Below are 19,881 nucleotides of genomic sequence, written 5' to 3'. Positions count from 1 at the left end.
CCAGTAGTTGGCACTGCTAATATGAAATCAGAGTAGATGTCTATCCTACATACAGGACGTAATATAGACACCCCGATGGGGCCATCCAACAACTTTGAGTCATGAATGGAGATGAGAAAGCTAAGTCCAAACAATTTGTTTAAAATTCCTGAAGCAAAGGCCATGGCATTCTTTTCACGCTGGGTGTCATCGTAAGATAAAGAAACTAACTGTGAATTGGCTGGAATTTGAGTATCTTCTTTTGAAGATAACATATCATGGAAATGTGCGGCACAGTGGTTAGCACTGCTGCTGCACAGCGCCAGGGACCCGGGTTCAATTTCGGCCTTGGGTCACTGTCTGTGTGGAGTTTGCACAATCTCCCCGTGTCTATGTGGATTTAAAGTAAATAAAGTTTATTTATTAGTCACAAGCTTACATTAATGCTGTAATGAAGTCACTGGGAATTCCCCAAGTCGCCACAGTCCGGCATCTGTTCAGGTCAATGCACCTAATCAGCACGTCTTTCAGAATGTGGGAGGAAACTGGAGAACCTGGAGGAAACCCACGCAGACATGGGGAGAGCCTGCAAACTCCACGCAGACAGTAACCCATGCCAGGAATCGACCCGGGTTCCTGGCACTGTGAAGCAGCAATGCTAACCAACGTGCCACTGTGCTGCCGTTTCCTCTGGGTGCTCCGGTTTCCTCCCACAGTATGAAAGACGTGCTGGTTCGGTGCATTGGCCATGCTAAATTCTCCCTCAGTGTCCCCAAACAGGCACGGGAGTGTGGCGACTAGGGGATTTTCGCAGTAACTTCGTTGCAGTGTTAATGTAAGCTGACTTGTGACTAATAAATAAACTTTTACTTGAAGTGCACTTGGCAACCACTGCAGTGAATGTGGATCTACTAAAAAAAACCGGAAAAGTAACTTAACTCAACAGGACTCAAAAGGATATAAACTTGGTAACTGGGTATTTGGATAAATATTATATTCTCTCACACCGGAAATGAAACAAAATAAATGAACGGATCGATGGGTCACCAAGGTGTTGATGCTTTGGCTGGTGTAGTTCGATTGAGAGTAAAGCTTACTTTACTCTGCCTCCACAGTGTGTCCCAGCATCAAGCTGAAGATAATACTGTACAGAGTAAATGTGTCACTTTTTCATTTACTGTACCTGTCATTCTGTGGCTCCTGTATGTGAAGCTGTCACATTATGGATGGCTTTGTACCTTAACTCTTTATCCACTGGGACCTTGATCAAAACCGGTCCAAGGAATTCACAGGAATGGCCTTCTTCCTGTATTCTTGAAGACTATTGCTCAGGTCTGCAAGCTCGTTGATACTGGTACTGGACATGTACTGAATTTAAGAATCAAATGAAATTGGTGGAGTCTTCAACCAAAAGAGAAAATGCTGGAAAACCTCAGCAGGTCTGGCAGCATCTGTAAGGAGAAAAAAGAGCTGACGTTTCGAGTTCAGATGACTCTCTGTCAAAGCTGGAGTCTTCCCTGTTTATTGTTCTTGCATAATAAGAAATGGTGATTGTTGGTAGGATAGTGAGTTGCAATATGCCACCTTGGTTTGTTCCAGCCCTTTCTGACTTGCTTCAAATATCCAAAGGCAATGAGCAGGGTCAGTCTGAACCCAATCCATATCTTGAGGCAGCACGGTAGCACAGTGGTTAGCACTGCTGCTTCACAGCCCCTGGGACCCAGGTTCAATTCTTGGCTTGGGTTGCTGTATGTGTGGAGTTTGCACGTTTTCTCTGTGCCTGCGTGGGGGTACTCCGGTTTCCTCCCACATTCTGAAAGATGTGCTGGTTAGGTGCATTGACCTGAACAGGCGCCGGTCTGTGGCGACTGGGGGAATTTCACAGTAACTTCATTGCAGTATTAATGTAAGCCTTGTGACTAATAAATAAACTTTACTTTTTACTTTTTTGCTCGAGGTATCCTCACTAAAATATTGCCACTAAACTGGCAGCCAGTTTGGTCTTGATTTTGGATCAGAAATTTGTTTAGAAAGACATCGCCTATTAAGGTTTGCAGTGAATATTCTCAGTTAGAATAGAATCCCTACAATGCAGAAGGAGGCCATTCAGCCCATCGACTCTGCACCAACCACAATCCCACCCAGCCCCTATCTCCATTGCCCCATGGATCTACCCTGATAGTCCCCCTGACACTAAGGGTTAATTTATCACGGCCAATCAGCCTACCCCATACACCTTTGGGCCGTGGGAGGAAACCGGAGCACCCAGAGGAAACCTACACAGACACGAGGAGAATGTGCAAACTCCACACGATGTGGAGATGCCGGCGTTGGACTGGGGTAAACACAGTAAGACGTCTAACAACACCAGGTTAAAGTCCAACAGGTTTATTTGGTAGCAAACGCCACTAGCTTTCGGGGCGTGCTGCTCCTTCGTCAGGTGGAGTGGGAGATCTGCCACTCCACCTGATGAAGGAGCAGCACGTTCCGAAAGCTAGTGGTGTTTGCTACCAAATAAACCTGTTGGACTTTAACCTGGTGTTGTTAAACTCCACACAGACAGTGACTCAACCCGGGAATCGAATCCGGGTCTCTGGCACTGTAAGGCAGCATTGCTAACCACTGTGCCGCCAATTGAAACAGCAATTGAAATCAAGCTGTGATCACACCCTCTGGTTTTGGACTTTACGAGCAGTGGACAGGTAGGGAAGTGAATGAGTTTGTTGAATTAGTGTGTCCTGTAAAGAGGAGGTTGGACTTTTCATTGTTGTAGGTATAGTACAGAAGTAGCTCTTGCCATTTTGACATAGCTGTACCTCAACATTGACTCTGTAAATGTAAATATGTTCTTTTATCCAATAGCCATTATCTGTTGTGAGCTCATCCTCCCACCTCTGCCCTTCCTCTGTACACTACCATGTGCTACTGACTCCTAGAGCAACATCTCTGAGACATGGCAGCAGGGTCATAGATCTTCAACACAAGGATGTCCAGTAAATGTTTCCATATTGCTTCTGAACTTTGTGCCCCATTTGGAATTTGCAGAGATTCAATCACTGAAGCAAGAAAACTTTGACAATGTGGTTAAACCTGACGGTGCAAATTAAGCAGGATTTGGGTAGGTTGTCCACAGAGGACTTCAGAAAGGCACTGGCATTTCAGTATGAGCATGCGTATAAAGAAAACAGATGCCCTCAGAGATCCCAGTGATTAGCTTTTATTAACAGTGGCACGGTTGCACAGTGGTTAGCACTGCTGCCTCACAGTGCCGGGGACCTGGGTTCAATTCCCGGCTTGGGTCACTGTCTGTGTGGAGTCTGCACGTTCTCCCTGTGTCTATGTGGGTTTCCTTCGGGTGCTCCGGTTTCCTCCCACAGTCCGAAAGACGCGCTGGTTAGGTGGATTGGCCATGCTAAATTCTCCCTCAGTGTACCCGAACAGGCGCCAGAGTGTGGCGACTAGGGGATTTTCATAGTAACTTCATTGCAGTGTTAATATAAGCCTACTTATGACACAAATAAATAAACTAACATTGATTTATTGCAAGTGTAGTATATTGCAAGCTTGGAGGAAATAGATGTTCGGAGGGAGGATGTCTTGGCAGTTTTGAATAAACTGAAGGTCGATAAGTCCCCTGGGCCTGATGAAATGTATCCTAGGATTCTGTGGGAGGCAAGGGATGAGATTGCAGAGCCTTTGGCGTTGATCTTTGGGTCCTCGCTGTCCACGGGGATGGTGCCAGAGGACTGGAGAATGGCGAATGTTGTTCCTCTGTTTAAGAAAGGGAATAGAAATGACCCTGGTAATTATAGACCGGTTAGTCTTACTTCGGTGGTTGGTAAATTGATGGAAAGGGTCCTTAGGGATGGGATTTACGACCATTTAGAAAGATGCGGATTAATCCGAGATAGTCAGCACGGATTCGTGAAGGGCAAGTCGTGCCTCACAAATTTGATAGAATTTTTTGAGGAGGTAACTAAGTGTGTTGATGAAGGTAGGGCAGTTGATGTCATATACATGGATTTTAGTAAGGCGTTTGATAAGGTCCCCCATGGTCGGCTTATGATGAAAGTGAGGAGGTGTGGGATAGAGGGAAAGTTGGCCGATTGGATAGGTAACTGGCTGTCTGACCGAAGACAGAGGGTGGTGGTCGATGGAAAATTTTCGGATTGGAGGCAGGTTGCTAGTGGTGTGCCGCAGGGATCAGTGCTTGGTCCTCTGCTCTTTGTGATTTTTATTAATGACTTAGAGGAGGGGGCTGAAGGGTGGATCAGTAAATTTGCTGATGACACCAAGATTGGTGGAGTAGTGGATGAGGTGGAGGGCTGTTGTAGGCTGCAAAGAGACATAGATAGGATGCAAAGCTGGGCTGAAAAATGGCAAATGGAGTTTAACCCTGATAAATGTGAGGTGATTCATTTTGGTAGGACAAATTTAAATGTGGATTACAGGGTCAAAGGTAGGGTTCTGAAGACTGTGGAGGAACAGAGAGATCTTGGGGTCCATATCCACAGATCTCTGAAGGTTGCCAGTCAAGTGGATAGAGCTGTGAAGAAGGCCTATAGTGTGTTAGCTTTTATTAACAGGGGGTTGGAGTTTAAGAGCCGTGGGGTTATGCTGCAACTGTACAGGACCTTGGTGAGACCACATTTGGAATATTGTGTGCAGTTCTGGTCACCTCACTATAAGAAGGATGTGGAAGCGCTGGAAAGAGTGCAGAGGAGATTTACCAGGATGCTGCCTGGTTTGGAGGGTAGGTCATATGAGGAAAGGTTGAGGGAGCTAGGGCTGTTCTCTCTGGAGCGGAGGAGGCTGAGGGGAGACTTAATAGAGGTGTATAAAATGATGAAGGGGATAGATAGAGTGAACGTTCAAAGACTATTTCCTCGGGTGGATGGAGCTATTACAAGGGGGCATAACTATAGGGTTCGTGGTGGGAGATACAGGACGGATATCAGAGGTAGGTTCTTTACGCAGAGAGTGGTTGGGGTGTGGAATGGACTGCCTGCAGTGATAGTGGAGTCAGACACTTTAGAAACATTTAAGCGGTTATTGGATAGGCACATGGAGCACACCAGGATGATAGGGAGTGGGATAGCTTGATCTTGGTTTCAGATAAAGCTCGGCACAACATCGTGGACCGAAGGGCCTGTTCTGTGCTGTACTGTTCTATGTTCTATGTTCTATGGAGCATTTTGTTATGTTATCCTCTCTGCTGCCCTCTCTGTTGGGGAGGTGTAAATAAAGTTAGTTCAATAATAGCTGCCTACAGCTGAGCATGTGATCTGAACACAAGTGAAAGGTGGCAACGGCGTTGGAATGGAATTTTTTTAACGTTTCATATTGAGAAATGAAGGACTGAAGAACATTGCGAAATGTTCTTGGAACTCCAAAGTATGATTTTGAGGACATTTGAGCAATTTGAAAGATTGCTCCATCTGTACATTGTGTTCTGATGCACAGTAAGTCAGCACGGTATGTAATTGGAAAAAATGGCACTGAAGACATATCTGGGAACAATGGGGGAATTCAACCTGAGTAAAGAGGACTGGCGTAATTACAAACTAAAGTCACTCACTTGGCTGAAAGAGGATGAAATAGGAGATTGGGATCTAGTAAGTTTTTTCCTCACCATACTGGGGCCATGATGTGGAGTTGCTGGTGTTGGACTGGGGTGGGCACAGTATGTAGTCTCACAACACCAGCTCAAAGTCCAACAGGTTTATTTTGAGGGGTGATCTCCAAGGAAAGTTGCCCCTGAGACCCCAGTACTATCCTCAAATGAGCACTTGATAGACATGGAAATGAAAGTTAAAGTTATCACGCAGGAAGACCGAGAGTTGTACTCAGTCAGAGGGCAAGAGAAAATTGTAAATAAAAGATGAGAATTGTAGGGCTGGGGAAACAATTCTAGCTCCTAGAGGAAAGATGAGATGAGATTCACAATTTAGTTCCATCGTTGATGCAGCTGCTGTCTTGTCTATTATCTCAGAAGGCAGGTACAAGAAGTCCCTAAGACACACACTCCCTTAGGAAAACTGGTATGAATCTGAGTAGTTGTTCCAATAACAGTCTTCCAATGCTCAGTTACATTAGTGTTCAAGTGAAATACAATGATGTATCCTATCTCTTGCCATTGGTAGCAGTAGGAGGGAACAAAGTCTCCTTTCTGGGTTGAAATTGGCTTCAAAAATACATTTAAACTGGACTTGGTTGTTTACAGTAGGAATGAGTATGTCTGTCTCTGAGAAAGTGCTAAAACAGCACAAAGTGGTCTCTGAGCAAAGAGGAACAAATGATAGCATTCATCATCAGTACGAGATGGAATATTGTAACTCAGCAGATCATGCAAATGTGGATGTTCTTTTGAGATTTCCATGAAGCCTGATTCATTTCTAGCCAAAGTTACCTGTGACTTACTTTACAAACCCAAATGATGTGTCAGTGTCTGCCAGAGGAATTAGTGCACAAACTCACAAGGATGTGCAGCTCAGTAAAGTGCTCACTTTGTCACGAATGGCTGGCCTAAAAAGAGAGGGATGGTGGGAAATTGCAGGTGTATTTCACATATAGAAATGAATGTAGATCAAAACACTATCTCCCATGGTGTCATTATTCCGCCAATGTTTAGAGAGGAATTGTTCAAGGAAATTCGTCAGCCCACAGGGATAGTCCATGTGAAAACAGCAGCGAGAAGCTCATTTTTGGTATCAAAAGGTAGATAGAGATATTGAAGAGTTGGTGAAAAGTTGGGAAGTGTGTCTCAGAGGAGGAGGTGATGGCCTAGTGGTATTATCGCTAGACTCAGAAACTCAGACTCAGAAACTCCAGAACTCAGCAAATGCTCTGCGGACCCGGGTTCGAATCCAGCCACGGCAGGTAGTGGAATTTGATTTCAGTAGAAAATATCTGGAATTAAGAATCTACTGATGACCATGAAACCATTGTAGATTGTTGGAAAAACCCATCTGGTTCACCCATCTGTCCTTTAGTGAAGAAAATCTGCCGTCCTTACCTGGTCTGGCCTACATGTGACTCCAGAGTGACAGCAATGTGGTTGACTCTTAGCTGCCCTCTCAAATGGCCTAGCAAACCATTCAGTTGTATCAAGGGCAACTAAGGAGGGTAATATATGCTGGACAGGCAGTGATGCCCAGGTCCTATGAATGAATATAATGAAGTAGAGAAATATTATAACCAAGGTTCTTTTCATCCCGAGAAAATTGAGGGAAAGAGTATATGTCAATTTCTTTGACGTGGAGGGGAAAGGATGTCTTGTTTTGGTCTATAGCTTTACCAAGTGGATAAATATTGAGTCTTCGCCCAATACTATTGAGATTTTGAGAAGTTAGTTTGTAATTCCTGGATTGTGGTGGTGTCAGTGCCAGATGATAGATCCCATCAGAAGATTCTAGAATATTTCAGAGTAAGTACATTTCTAATTCCACCATATCACCTGGCGTTGAATGGTTTCTCTGCATTACAAACCTAGTTCCTCCATTAACCACATTATCACATGACCCTGCATATCTGAACCCACCTTCCATTCAAAACACCCAGCACCCAAATCACCCAGCACCCAAAACACCCAGCACCCAAAACACCCAGCACCCCTAATCATTCAGCACCCAAAACACCCAGCACCCAAAACACCCAGCACCCAAATCACCCACCACCCCTAATCATTCAGCACCCAAAACACCCAGCACCCAAAACATCCACCACCCTTAATCATTCAGCACCCAAAACACCCAGCACCCAAAAAAACCCAGCACCCTACTCACCCACCACCCCAAAACACCCAGCACCCAAAGCACCCACCACCCTAATCACCCAGCACCCAAAACACCCAGCACCCCTAATTACCCAGCACCCAAAACACTCAACACCCCTAATCACCCACCACCCCTAATCACCCACCACCCCAAAACACCCACCACCCCAAAACACCCAGCACCCAAAACACCCAGCACCCAAAACACCCAGCACCCAAAACACCCAGCGCCCCTAATCACCCAGCACCCCTAATCACCCAGCACCCAAAACACTCACCACCCCTAATCACCCACCACCCCTAATCACCCACCATCCCAAAACACCCACCACCCCAAAACACCCAGCACCCAAAACACCCAGCACCCAAAACACTCAGCAACCCTAATCACTCAGCAACCCTAATCATCCAGCACCCAAAGCACCCACTTTCGAAAGATGTTCACAGACTGTGAAGAGGTCTTTGTAGAAGTATTTACTAGATGACAAGCTAGGCAGTAATTTCCATGTGTCTCTTTGACACAGCTAAGAAAAGTTTCTGTTCTCTTTGTTAGGGTCCTGGACCTTAATCCCAAGGTATATTATAAAGTCAGAGAGTGGTTGGGGTGTGGAATGGACTGCCTGCAGTGATAGTGGAGTCAGACACTTTAGGAACATTTAAGCGGGTATTGGATAGGCACATGGAGCACACCAGGATGATAGGGAGTGGAATAGCTTGATCTTGGTTTCAGATAAAGCTCGGCACAACATCATGGGCCGAAGGGCCTGTTCTGTGCTGTACTGTTCTATGTTCTATGTTCTAGACCCCAACAATTTTTCTATTTTTAGCATAAATGTGAGGAAAGTTTGCTTTCCTCCAGGAGTAATTCTACTGAAAAATTAGGCATCTCTTTATCAAAACAAGCTTTATTCATAACACAGTTTGAATATAACTCAAACAAAATGAAGCAGTTTAACTTTTAACAGTTGAACAATAGTTTAAAACATGCAAGGAAACAACTTTAATTTCTAACTTATTACTATTTCAGTTCCAAATAAGCAACAGTCCTCCTAGACTCAAACGCCATTTTAAATATAGTTAGCAAACCCAGGCATACTTGCTATAAATTTTTTACAGCCTTGAAGCCTTCAGAGAGATTTTGATTTTCAGAGCAGTTTGCAGATTCCTGTCTTTAAACAACTCTAGCCAGAAAATGAAAACTGTTTCTCTGCTACAAACCTATCTCCTCCACTAACCACATTATCACATGGCCCTGCATATCTGAACTCACCTTCCACTGCTTGAATCAAAAAAACCTCAGGGGACCTTTTCATCTATCCTTTTAATCTCTCTCCTAAATAAACACTATATGGCTAAAATGAGTAATTATCCTGCATTCCCAGCGTCTGAGCTGTATTCCCTCCAGACTGCCTGTAAAAAAGGCTGAAGCTTAAAACATTCTTTTCAAACACAAAGTATATTAATGGCACAGTATCATCACATCTTACAGAGTAACCCCATAGTCTACAAAAGGTTGCTCACCTTACGAGCTACATTTGAACACACTTCTAGAACAAGGTTTATTTGCTTAAACCTGGCATTAGTAACAAAATAAGAGTAAATCAAGGCAAAGTGAAGATGATTCATGATAAATGAGGTATGAAACTTACAAGATAAAAACAGAAAATGCTGGATAAGCTCAGCAGGTCTGGCAGCAACTGCAGAGAGAGAAACAGACTTAATGTTTCGGATCTAATGATCCATCATCTACAGAACTGCAGCAAAGTAGTAGTGTACAGAATTATATAGTTGGAAAGAGGACAGAGGAAGTGGGGCAGAATATGTGCCGGTTAAGTGGATTGGCCATGCTAAATTGTCCCTTATTGTCCAAGATGTACAGGTTGGGTGGATTGGCCGTGCTAAATTGCCCCTTAGTGTTCAAAGATGCGCAGGTTAGGTGGATTGGCTGTGCTAAATTGCCCCCTAATGTCAGGGGGATTAGGAGGGTAAATATATGGGGTTACGGGGATAGGACCTGGGTGGGATTGTTGTTGGCGCAGGCTCGATGGGCCAAATGGCCTCCTTCTCTGCATTGTAGATTCTATAATAGAAGACCAGGGATAGGTCAGGGCAAAGGAGATATGGACAGATTTGTCACAGATATAAGACAAAGGGGAGTGTTAATGATGCCATTAAGGAATGAAGAATGTTAATAGTGGCAAAAGGTGAGATAGCGGAATATGTTAATGGGAGCAACTGAACATGGGGGAGGGGTGGATGGGTTGGGGTAAGCCAGGGAGCTGTAAAACAACAGACAACAAACTATGAAAGGGCAGATGGAGGTGAGGGTTAAGGTGGGAGAAGAGGTTTACTGTCTAAAGTTGTTGAACTCAATGTTGAGTCCAGAGTTCAGTGATCGTTGGAAGATCATGGTGAACAGTAACGGAGGTTATAAGCATATTTTATTTATTTATTCATTCATGGGACATGGGCATCACTGGCTGGCCAGCATTTATTGCCCATCCGTAGTTGCCCTTGGAGGGCAGTTGAGAGTCAGCCACATTGCTGTGGCTCTGGAGCTACATGTAGACCAAACAAGGTAAGGATGGCAGATTTCGTTCCCTAAAGGACATTAGCGAACCAGATGGGTTTTTCCCACAATCGACAATGGTTTCATGGTCATCAATAGATTCTTAATTCCAGATTTTTTTTAAATTGAAATTCAAATTTCAAATTCAAGTATTCAAATTCCACTACCTGTCTGGTGGGATTTGAACCCGGGTCCCCAGAACATTCGCTGAGTTTATGGATTAATAGTCTAGCGATAATACCACTAGTCCATCACCTCCGCTGGTTAGAGTTATAAAGAGACTGGCCACATTCACAGATCATGTCAATATTGTTTAAAGTTTATTTATTAATGTCACAAGTCGGCTTACATTAACACTGAAGTTACTGTGAAAATCCTCGAGTCGCCACACTCTGGCGCCTGTTCGGGTACACTGAGGGAGAATTTAGCATGGCCAATGCACCTAATCAGCATGTCTTTCAGACTGTGGGAGGAAATCAGAGCGCCTGGAGGAAACCCACGCAGACACGGGGATAACGTGCAGACTCCGCACAGTCACCCAATGCCGGAATTGAACCCAGGTCCCTGGAGCTGTGAGGCAACAATGCTAACCATTGTGCCACTGTGCTGCCCATATGGAGAGAAACTCTATAATTGTCATGTTGCTTGAAAGGGAATGTGACAAAGGAAGAGCAGGAGAAACTTCCTATGGTCCAAATTCCTCCTACAGCCCTGAGTGAAAGTCCAAAAGAAACTTTCGGTATTACAGAATTCATGGGTAGAGCAAAGTGAGTCAGGGTCTCTGATTATGACGAATCAATCAATGTCACAGTCCCAACCATTAAGCGGAATTGATAGTCAAAGTCAAAGATCAGGTTTAACACAGTCAGAGATGTTGAGAGAGCAAAGTCACGCTAATGGAAATGGAAGGAAATATTGTACCTAGACCGAAAGAGGAATCAGCCAGAGAGGTTAATCGAAAGCATGTAGGAAGGAAGAAGAAACAGGTTGTTCTTTTCATTACTTCTCATCAAATGATCATATTTTTGTTCAACATATAGTGGTGTTGAGAAAAACAAATTTTCTTATATATAAATTACTCTGGACGTAGCTGCCACAGATGTTTTGATTGTGTTTACAGTAAAAACAAGTCTGCAACTCAACCCGTTAAAGTTTCAGGTTAGTTTAGTTTTTTCTATCTATTCTTTCACGAGAGCTGGATGTCACAGGCTGGGCCAGCATTTGATGCCCATCCCTAATTGCCCCTTGAACTGGGTGCCTCGCTTGGCCATTTCAGAGGGCAGTTAAGAGTCAACCACATTGCTGTGGGTTTGGGGTCACATGTAGGCCAGACCGGGTAATTTCCTAAAAGACATTAGTGAACCAGATGGGGTTTTTTTCTTTACGACAGTCGATAATGGTTTCATGATCAGCATCAGGCTTTTTAATTCCGGATTTTTATTGAATTCAAATTTCAACTTTTGCCGTGGTGGGATTCGAACCTGGGTCCCCAGAGCCCTGGCTCTCTGGATTACTAGTCCAGCGATAATAGCACTACGCCACTGCCTCCCCTATTATATTCTGTGATTATTACATGTAGCATTTTACATTTTAATGTACAGTTTGTTTTTTATGTGGGGAGTGAGTGTAGCATATTGCAAGCTCTGAGCATTTTGTGAGAGAGACATAGAAGATAGGAGCAGGAGGAGGCCATTTGGCCCTTCGAGCCTGCTCCGCCATTCATCACCATCATGGCTGATCGTTCAACTCAATAGCCTCATCCTTCTTTCTCCCTATAACCTTTGATCCCATTTGCTCCCAAGTGCTATATCTAGCCGCCTCTTGAATACATTCAATGTTATATTGCCCTCGCTGTTGGGGAGGTGGAAATAACGTTAGTTCAATAATGGTGGCCTCCAATTGAGCATATCTTAGACTTAATCAGTGCAATGCACAATGGTGGCCATTTCATAATGTGCTGCCTGAGGATAGTTCATTCAGTGAGCAAGATTGGGTAACTTGTCAGTTAACATTGGTCAAATTCTAGTTGATAGCTTTAATCAACAAAACATATCTGCTCCGGTGCACAGGGAGGTTATTGATGCGATTCATTGAGTTAGATATAGACCATTGCAATCAGTAGCCATGTGTTTTGACTTAAGACAATGGGCTGTCTTTTTGTTATCTGTCATGTTCTTTTTTGCTCTCAACACCCTTGAGGAACGGCTCCTGTATAATCGGGCTGCTCATCGCAAGAGTTCCAGAAAGAACAAAGATCTGTGACAGATTTCTGAAGATCTTTGTTCTTGAGGAATCATCTGGCAATGTCACGTGTGGCCTCATATTGATTACACACTTGTTGCCTGGGTTTGATGTAGGAGTTCTGGCTTCACATGTTTCCTGGTGTCAAGTAAGATTTGAGGCTGGATTGGGCAGTCGGTGACAAATATCGACAAGGATTCTTGCTATGACTTAAGGTTTTCATTTTTGATGTTCCTTGCCAGTTTTCAAGTTGTCAACAGGTGGCTGAAGAGGAAAGAATAATGAGTTGCTGAACTCACAGCAACAGATGAAAGATGACTTGTTAGGGGGAATTGGATAGGCAGATATCGAACTGAACCAGGTTGCAGGCAGGCAGTTTGGGATCCGCAGCGTATCAGTTGGAATGTTCTTAATTCTAATCCTTCATGTCCATTCTGACTTTGTCATTATCCTATTTAGATCATTACACAACAAAAAGGCACCACAACCAGGCTTTCCACAAGCATTGTAACCGAGTGGTGGCAGCTCACAAAATGGCTTTATCCACCAATATATCTTTGGAAGAAACATAGAAACAAGAAGCAGGAGTAGGCCATTCAGCCCTTTGAGCCAGTTCCACCATTCATTTTGATCATGGCTGATCATCAAATTCAATATCCTGATCCCCCCCTTCCCTCATATCCCTTGATCCCTTTAGCCCCAAGAGCGATATCTAATTTCTTCTTGAAATCAGACAACGTTTTGGCCTCAACTACAATCTGTGGTAGTGAATTCCACACATTCACTAGCCTCTGGATGAAGAAATTTCTCCTCACCTCAGTTCTAAAAGGTTTACCCCTTATCCTCAAACTATGACCCCTAGTTCTGGACTCCCCACACATTGGGAACATTCTTTCTGAATCTACCCTGTCTAACCCTGTTAGAATTTTATAAGTTTCTATGAAATCCTCTCTTACCCTTCTAAACTCCAGTGAACATAATCCTAACCGACTTAGTCTCTCCTCATATGACAGACCTGCCATGCCAGGAATCAGCCTGGTAAACCTTTACTGCACTCCCTCTATAGCAAGGACATCCTTCCTCAGATAAGAACACCAAAACTGCACACAATACTCCAGGCGTGGCCTCACCAACACTCTATACAATTGCAGCAAAACATCCCTATCCCTATATTCAAATCCTCTCGCTATGAAGGCCAATATACCATTTGCCTTCTCTACTGCCTGCTGTACCTGCGCGCTTAGTTTCAGCAATATTTTGTGTGCTGATACTATGCTATTTTGATATATTTTATATTTAAAGTGGAATTGCTTTAAGAGGCAGTGTTTTGTTGCAAGAGTTGATTTGTCTGGTAAACATGTAGCAGAAGCTAAGAATGGAGGATAATATAAACTAAGGAATAGATTAATTTATAGAATTAATGGATCTTCTGTTTATTTAAATCCCCTGGTGTTTCAGAGTAGAGGTTTGATTAGGTTGATTAACAGGGACAGAGTCATGCACTTAATGGGAGAAGCTAAGCTTGCAGGAAAGAAATACAATTTCAGTTTCATTTTAAAATACAAGCCGTTGCTGCTTGGGCTGCCAGAAGAAAACAAGTGTCTCTCTGCTTGTCTCTCTCTCTATCTCCAGAGGTGTTCTGGAAGCTCCTGACTGTTAACCTAAGACAAGCAAGTATACGTGTGTTTTACTAACTAATTTTAAAGAGGAGGTTAAGTCTATGAGAGGAATATTGGTGAATTGGAAATCATATTTAGACTTGCATCTTGTCATGTTTAAGTGTTGTTCAATTATTAAAGGTTAAGCTAGTTCATTTGTTATAGTTAAACTGTGTTGTTAAATAAAGCTTGTTTTGATAAAAGCTTTGCAGTTTGTCAGTAGAATCGCACCTGGATTGAACCATTTTATCCTCACACCAATGCCAAAATAGAAAAGTGTTGGGGTCTAGTCTGGTTTCGTTATATACCTCGTGGTATCTGATCTAGTACCCTTATTATAAAATAAAACAAACCTCCAGCTTCTGATGGCTGAGGCCTGAACAAGGCTGCTTGGCACCTTTGACATAAACATGGCGTTGTGTCATTCACCTTGACCGTGGCACAACCCCGACCCCCCCACCCCTTGCCCTCAGCAATTGGCGTTAGCCACTCTGCTTGGAAATATTCATGGATGCTTCTCGGCATCCGTCACTGTGGGTTTATCTCAGGATTTCTGGGCTACTTGCTCCAGAAGTGATCTTGTTCTGATATACACATTCTCCTACACCTCTCCCTCTGGAGCCAATGGTATCAATCTCCAACTGTGTTCTCGGCTCTCTCTGAGGACGAATAGGATGTATGGGCTGGAATTCTCTGGCCGTTCATAACAGTGAGATTCTCCAGTCCCTCCAGCAGCGGACTCCGCCCCCAGGTTTTCCGCCGGCATGAGGTGACGTCAATGGGAATTCCCATTGACAGCGGCGGGACTGGAGAATCCTGCCATGAGCAAACAACGAGCCACCTCCTGTCGATGGGAAACACACGGATAGGAGGCTGGAGAATCTCGCCCCCATGTCCAGAATCTTCCCCTTGGACCGACCTCCTCAAGACAGAAATGTCTGGTCCGCGATGAACAGAAATTTTCCTTATTTCTTCTTTCACTTCTTCTTGGTATTTTGGGGAACGGTTGGACTGCCGGATGTTCTTGTTCAGAAGGATGAAGCTCGCTCAGTTCCTGTGAAGGTCTGTGCAGCTGTAGGCAGCACGGTGACACAGTGGTTAGCACCGCTGCCTCATAGCTCAAGGGACCTGGGTTCAATTTCCGGCTTGGGTGACTGTCTGTGTGGAGTTTGCACATTCTCCCCGCTTCTGCATGGGTTTCCTCCGGGGTGCTCCGGTTTCCTCCACAGTCCAAAGATGTGTGGGTTAGGTGGATTGGCCATGCTAAATTACCCCTTAGCGTCAGGGGGACTAGCTAGGGTAAATGCATGGGGTTAAGGTCTGGATGGGATTGTGGTCAGTGCAGACATGATGGGCCAAATGGCCTCCTTCTGCACCATATGATCCTATGATTCTACAAACATCTACTCCCACAACGGACAAAATATTACACAAAGCCTCATCCACGAACAAGTCATAAGAACAAAGAATATTCCGAAGAAAAAATGCTGATTGTCCTGCTAGCATTGAAGGAATTCCTTTTTCTGTAGGCAGTGGTTCAGATTGCACACTCTCGTTTCTGGAACTCCATCAGAATGTATGCTGTCTTCAAAAAGCAAACAAGGTACAGGATCTCCTTTCCAAGACAAAACATTGATATCAGTGGCATCTTGGTTATCATCCCCTTTCCACTCTTTCCTGAAAGAGCAAGTTAAGTTTTAAGTTTATTTACCAGTGTGACAAGTACATTAACACTGAAATTGCTGTGAAAATCCCCTAGTTGCCTGTTCGGGTACACTGAGGGAGAATTTAGCTTGGCCAATGCACCTAACCAGCCTGTCTTTCAGACTGTGGGAGAAAACCAGAGCACCGGAGGAAACTCCGCACAGACACGGGGAGAACGTGCAAACTCTGCACAGACAGTGACCCAAGCCAGGAATCGAACTCAGGTCCCTGGCGCTGTGAGGCAGCAATGCTAACCACTGTGCAACCGTGCCACCCATTCAAGTCTGGAATGTCATCTTACAGCTGGTCATATTCATCCGCCTGCCTCCCGCTGCACCTAGCCTCACCCCAAAGGGAAATGAAATATCGATGATGTCCTCCTATGGTCGTAAGGATGGAATTGTGTCTATGCGGGCTGATTCACAGCACTCTGAGCCACCTTGACTTTGTTGAATGGGAATTCCTCTTCCAAGTTTCTCCTGTTGCCTGGTAAATACAGGTTTCCTGGAATGGCAGTCCATTTTAAAATGGCTGAACGTGCCACACCCTCGGCACTGCACAACCCAGGGCGGCCAAAGTGCTGCCTCACAGCGCCAGGGACTCTGGTTCGAATCTTGGCTTGAGTCACTGTCTGTGTGGAGTTTGCACGTTCTCCCTGTGTCTGCGCGGGTTTCCTCCGGGTGCTCCAGTTTCCTCCCACAGTCCAATGATGTGTAGGTTAGATGGATTGGCCATGCTAAATTGCCCCTTAGTGTCAGGGGGATTAGCAGGGTAAATATGTGGAGTTACAGGGATAGGGCCTGGGTGGGATTGTGGTCGGTGCAGGCTCGATGGGCCGAATGACCTCCTGCTGCACTGTGGGGATTCTACGATTCCAACCTGCACAGGGTATTCTTCCCAACTGTGGACCTTTGTCCCACCACGTTGGGGACATTGGAAAATGATGGTTTGTGTCTTTATAAGGTGATTTCCTGGTTGCTGCTGGTTGTTATACTTTTGGTTTACTAACCACAGATTGAACAACTTTATGAGGCTCTTCTGGGGAAATTCCCTTGCATCTCTGACAAAAGCCTCATTCTGCCTTTACCCTTTGGTCTGTCTGCTCCATTGTACAACTTTGCATAAATTTAAATCTTCCTGAGTCTGTAAGAAGCCAGAGAGATTCTCATCTAAAATACCAACAATTACTCTTTCTCTGATCAGCTCAGCTTTTAGTCTTCCAAACTCACAATTTTCAACGAGCGGTTTGATTCATGGATGAGCAAGTCCATCCCTTCACCCTGTTTTTGACTGCATGAATTAAATTATCCCCCTCCATGATAATATATTTCATGAAGACTGAAGCGTGAGTCAAAGGCTCCAATGACATTCTCGTAGGATGCTGCCTCTTCAGTCACCACTGTCTGGCCAGCATGTCATCTGCTATGCTCCCAATAGCATATAACGAAGTGCTTCCTTTTTTGATTTCGGCCTTGGGTCACTGTCAGTGGAGTTTGCATGTTCCCCCCGTGTCTGAGTGGGTTTCCTCCGGGTGCTCCGGTTTCCTCCCATATTCCAAAGATGTGCAGGTTAGGTGGATTGGCCAGCTAGGTAGACCCTTAGTGTCCTAAGATGTGTAAGTTCGGAGGATTAGCAGGGTAGATACGTGGGATAATGGGGATATGGCCTGGGTGGGATTTCTGTCGGAGAGTTAATACAGATGGGCCGAATGGCCTCCTTCTGCACTGTCGGGGTGCTATGGTTTTATGACCCCCATCCACCCCAGGCACCTGACCAACTGACTGCCCCACACCATCCTGCAACTGACCCCACCCGACTGACCCACTCCACTGACCACCTGAATCCTCCCCACCACCCCTCAATTTTACCCATTTGCCTTTCAAACCTACCTTCTCCATGGCTTCTAGATGGGCTGAATGGCCTTCTATTGCACTGTAAGGGTTCTGTGATTCTGAAAGAAGCTGGAACTCTAAACATATCTGCTTTAATGCAGTTAGTGCTGTAAAAAAGGGGACGTGAACTCCTTACCTCTGACTCCAGAACCCGGGACTGAGGGCCTCAGGAGCGTGCTTCCCTGTACAGCTCTTGCCTGGCCTGAGTCAGAAGATTGGGCAAGAAAGGAGCGGCTAGTTTTCCAGGTTGGAAACTGAAAGTGGAATAGCAATTCCACTAATTGCAACTCTGGGGAAGTTAACGCCCATTCTGATATTCTCCTGGACGAACGCAGGAGGTTGCAAATGTAAAACAAATCAGTCTGATCGGAAAGACAAAGAGCCATAGAGTCATAGAGATATACAGCACCGAAAGAGGCCCTTCGGCCCAACTCCTCCATGCTGACTACGTTTCCTAAACTGAACGAGTCCCATTTGGTCTGTATCCCTCTGGCCCTTCGGCCCTTCGGCCCAACTCGTCCATGCTGACCACGTTTCCTAAACTGAACGAGTCCCATTTGGTCTGTATCCCTCTGAACCTTTCCTATCCATGTACCTGTCCAAATGTCTTTTAAATGTTGTAATTGTCCCCACCTCTACCACCTCTTCTGGCAGTGGGGCGGCACTGGTGGCACAGTGGTTAGCACTGCAGCCTCACAGCGCTAGGAACTCGGGTTCGATTCTCGGCTCGGGTCACTGTCTGTGTGGAGTTTGCACATTCTCCCCGTGTCTGCGTGGGTTTCTTCCGGATGCTCCCACATTCTGAAAGACATGCTGGTTAGGTGAATCATTCATGTGAGTTTGATTTGATTTGATTTATTATTGTCACATGTATTAGCATACAGTGAAAAGTATTGTTTCTTGCGCACTATACAGACAAAGCAAACCGTACATAGAGAAGGAAAAGAGAGGGTGCAGAATGTAGTGTTACAGTCATAGCTAGGGTGTAGAGAAAGATCAACTTAATACGAGGTAGGTCTGATTATTTAAGGAACGTTATCAGGGTGAGGAAGCTTGGAGAGGCTGAAGAAACTGAGATTTTCCTCCTCAAAGCACAGGTTAAGAGGAGATTTGATATAGGTATTCAAAATCATAACTTTCGTAGATTAAAAAAAGGCAAAACTATTTCCAGTGGCAGCAGGGTTGGTAATCGGATGACACAAATTAGGTTAATTAATAAAAGAGCATGAGGAGTGAATTTTTTTACGCAGCGAGTTATTCTGATCTTATAGAATCATTACAGTACAGAAGGAGGCCATTCAGCCCATCGAGTCTGCACCGACTCTCCGACAGAGCATCCCACCCAGACCCTATCCCCCTAACCCCACGTATTTACCCTGCTAATCCCCCTTACCTACATCTTTTGGGACACTAAGGGACAATTCAGCATAGCCAATGCACCTAACCTGCATATCTTTGGAGTGTGGGAGGAAACCGGAGCACCCGGAGGAAACACAGGGAGAAGGTGCAAACTGCATGCAGACAGTCACCCAAGGTCGGAATGGAATCTGGGTCTCTGGCGCTGTGAGGCAGCAGTGCTAAGCACTGTGCCACCGTGCCATTCCATACAAAGAAAAGTACAGCACAGGAACAGGCCCTTCGGCCCTCCAAGCCCGTGCTGATCATGATGCCCTAACTAAGCTTAAGAAAACCTTCTGCCCTTACTTGGTCCATATCCCTCTATTCCCTCCCTATTCATGTACCCATTCAGGTGCCTCTTAATCTGGAAGGCGCTGCCTGAAAGGGAAGTGGAAGCAGATTCAGTAGTAACTTTCAAAAGGGAATTGGATAAACACTCAAAGGGGAAGAAGATACAGGACTGTTAGGGAAAGGGCAGGTGAGGCGGGGACTAATGACGGAGCTGCACAAACACAAATGGTCAAATGATTTTCCTTTAATTTAGCATTGTATGATTTTTAATCTGCATTCACGTTGCGATACGCAGGATAGCATTCCATTGTGCAAGGCTTTGGTCTGCCTCTGAATTAGCAATTTTTGCATTGTGTATTCCTATCTCATTATGTG

The sequence above is a fragment of the Mustelus asterias genome, chromosome 27 (assembly GCF_964213995.1).
Source record: "Mustelus asterias chromosome 27, sMusAst1.hap1.1, whole genome shotgun sequence".
NCBI classification, from domain to species: domain Eukaryota; kingdom Metazoa; phylum Chordata; class Chondrichthyes; order Carcharhiniformes; family Triakidae; genus Mustelus; species Mustelus asterias.
This window is presented reverse-complemented; position numbering follows the sequence as displayed.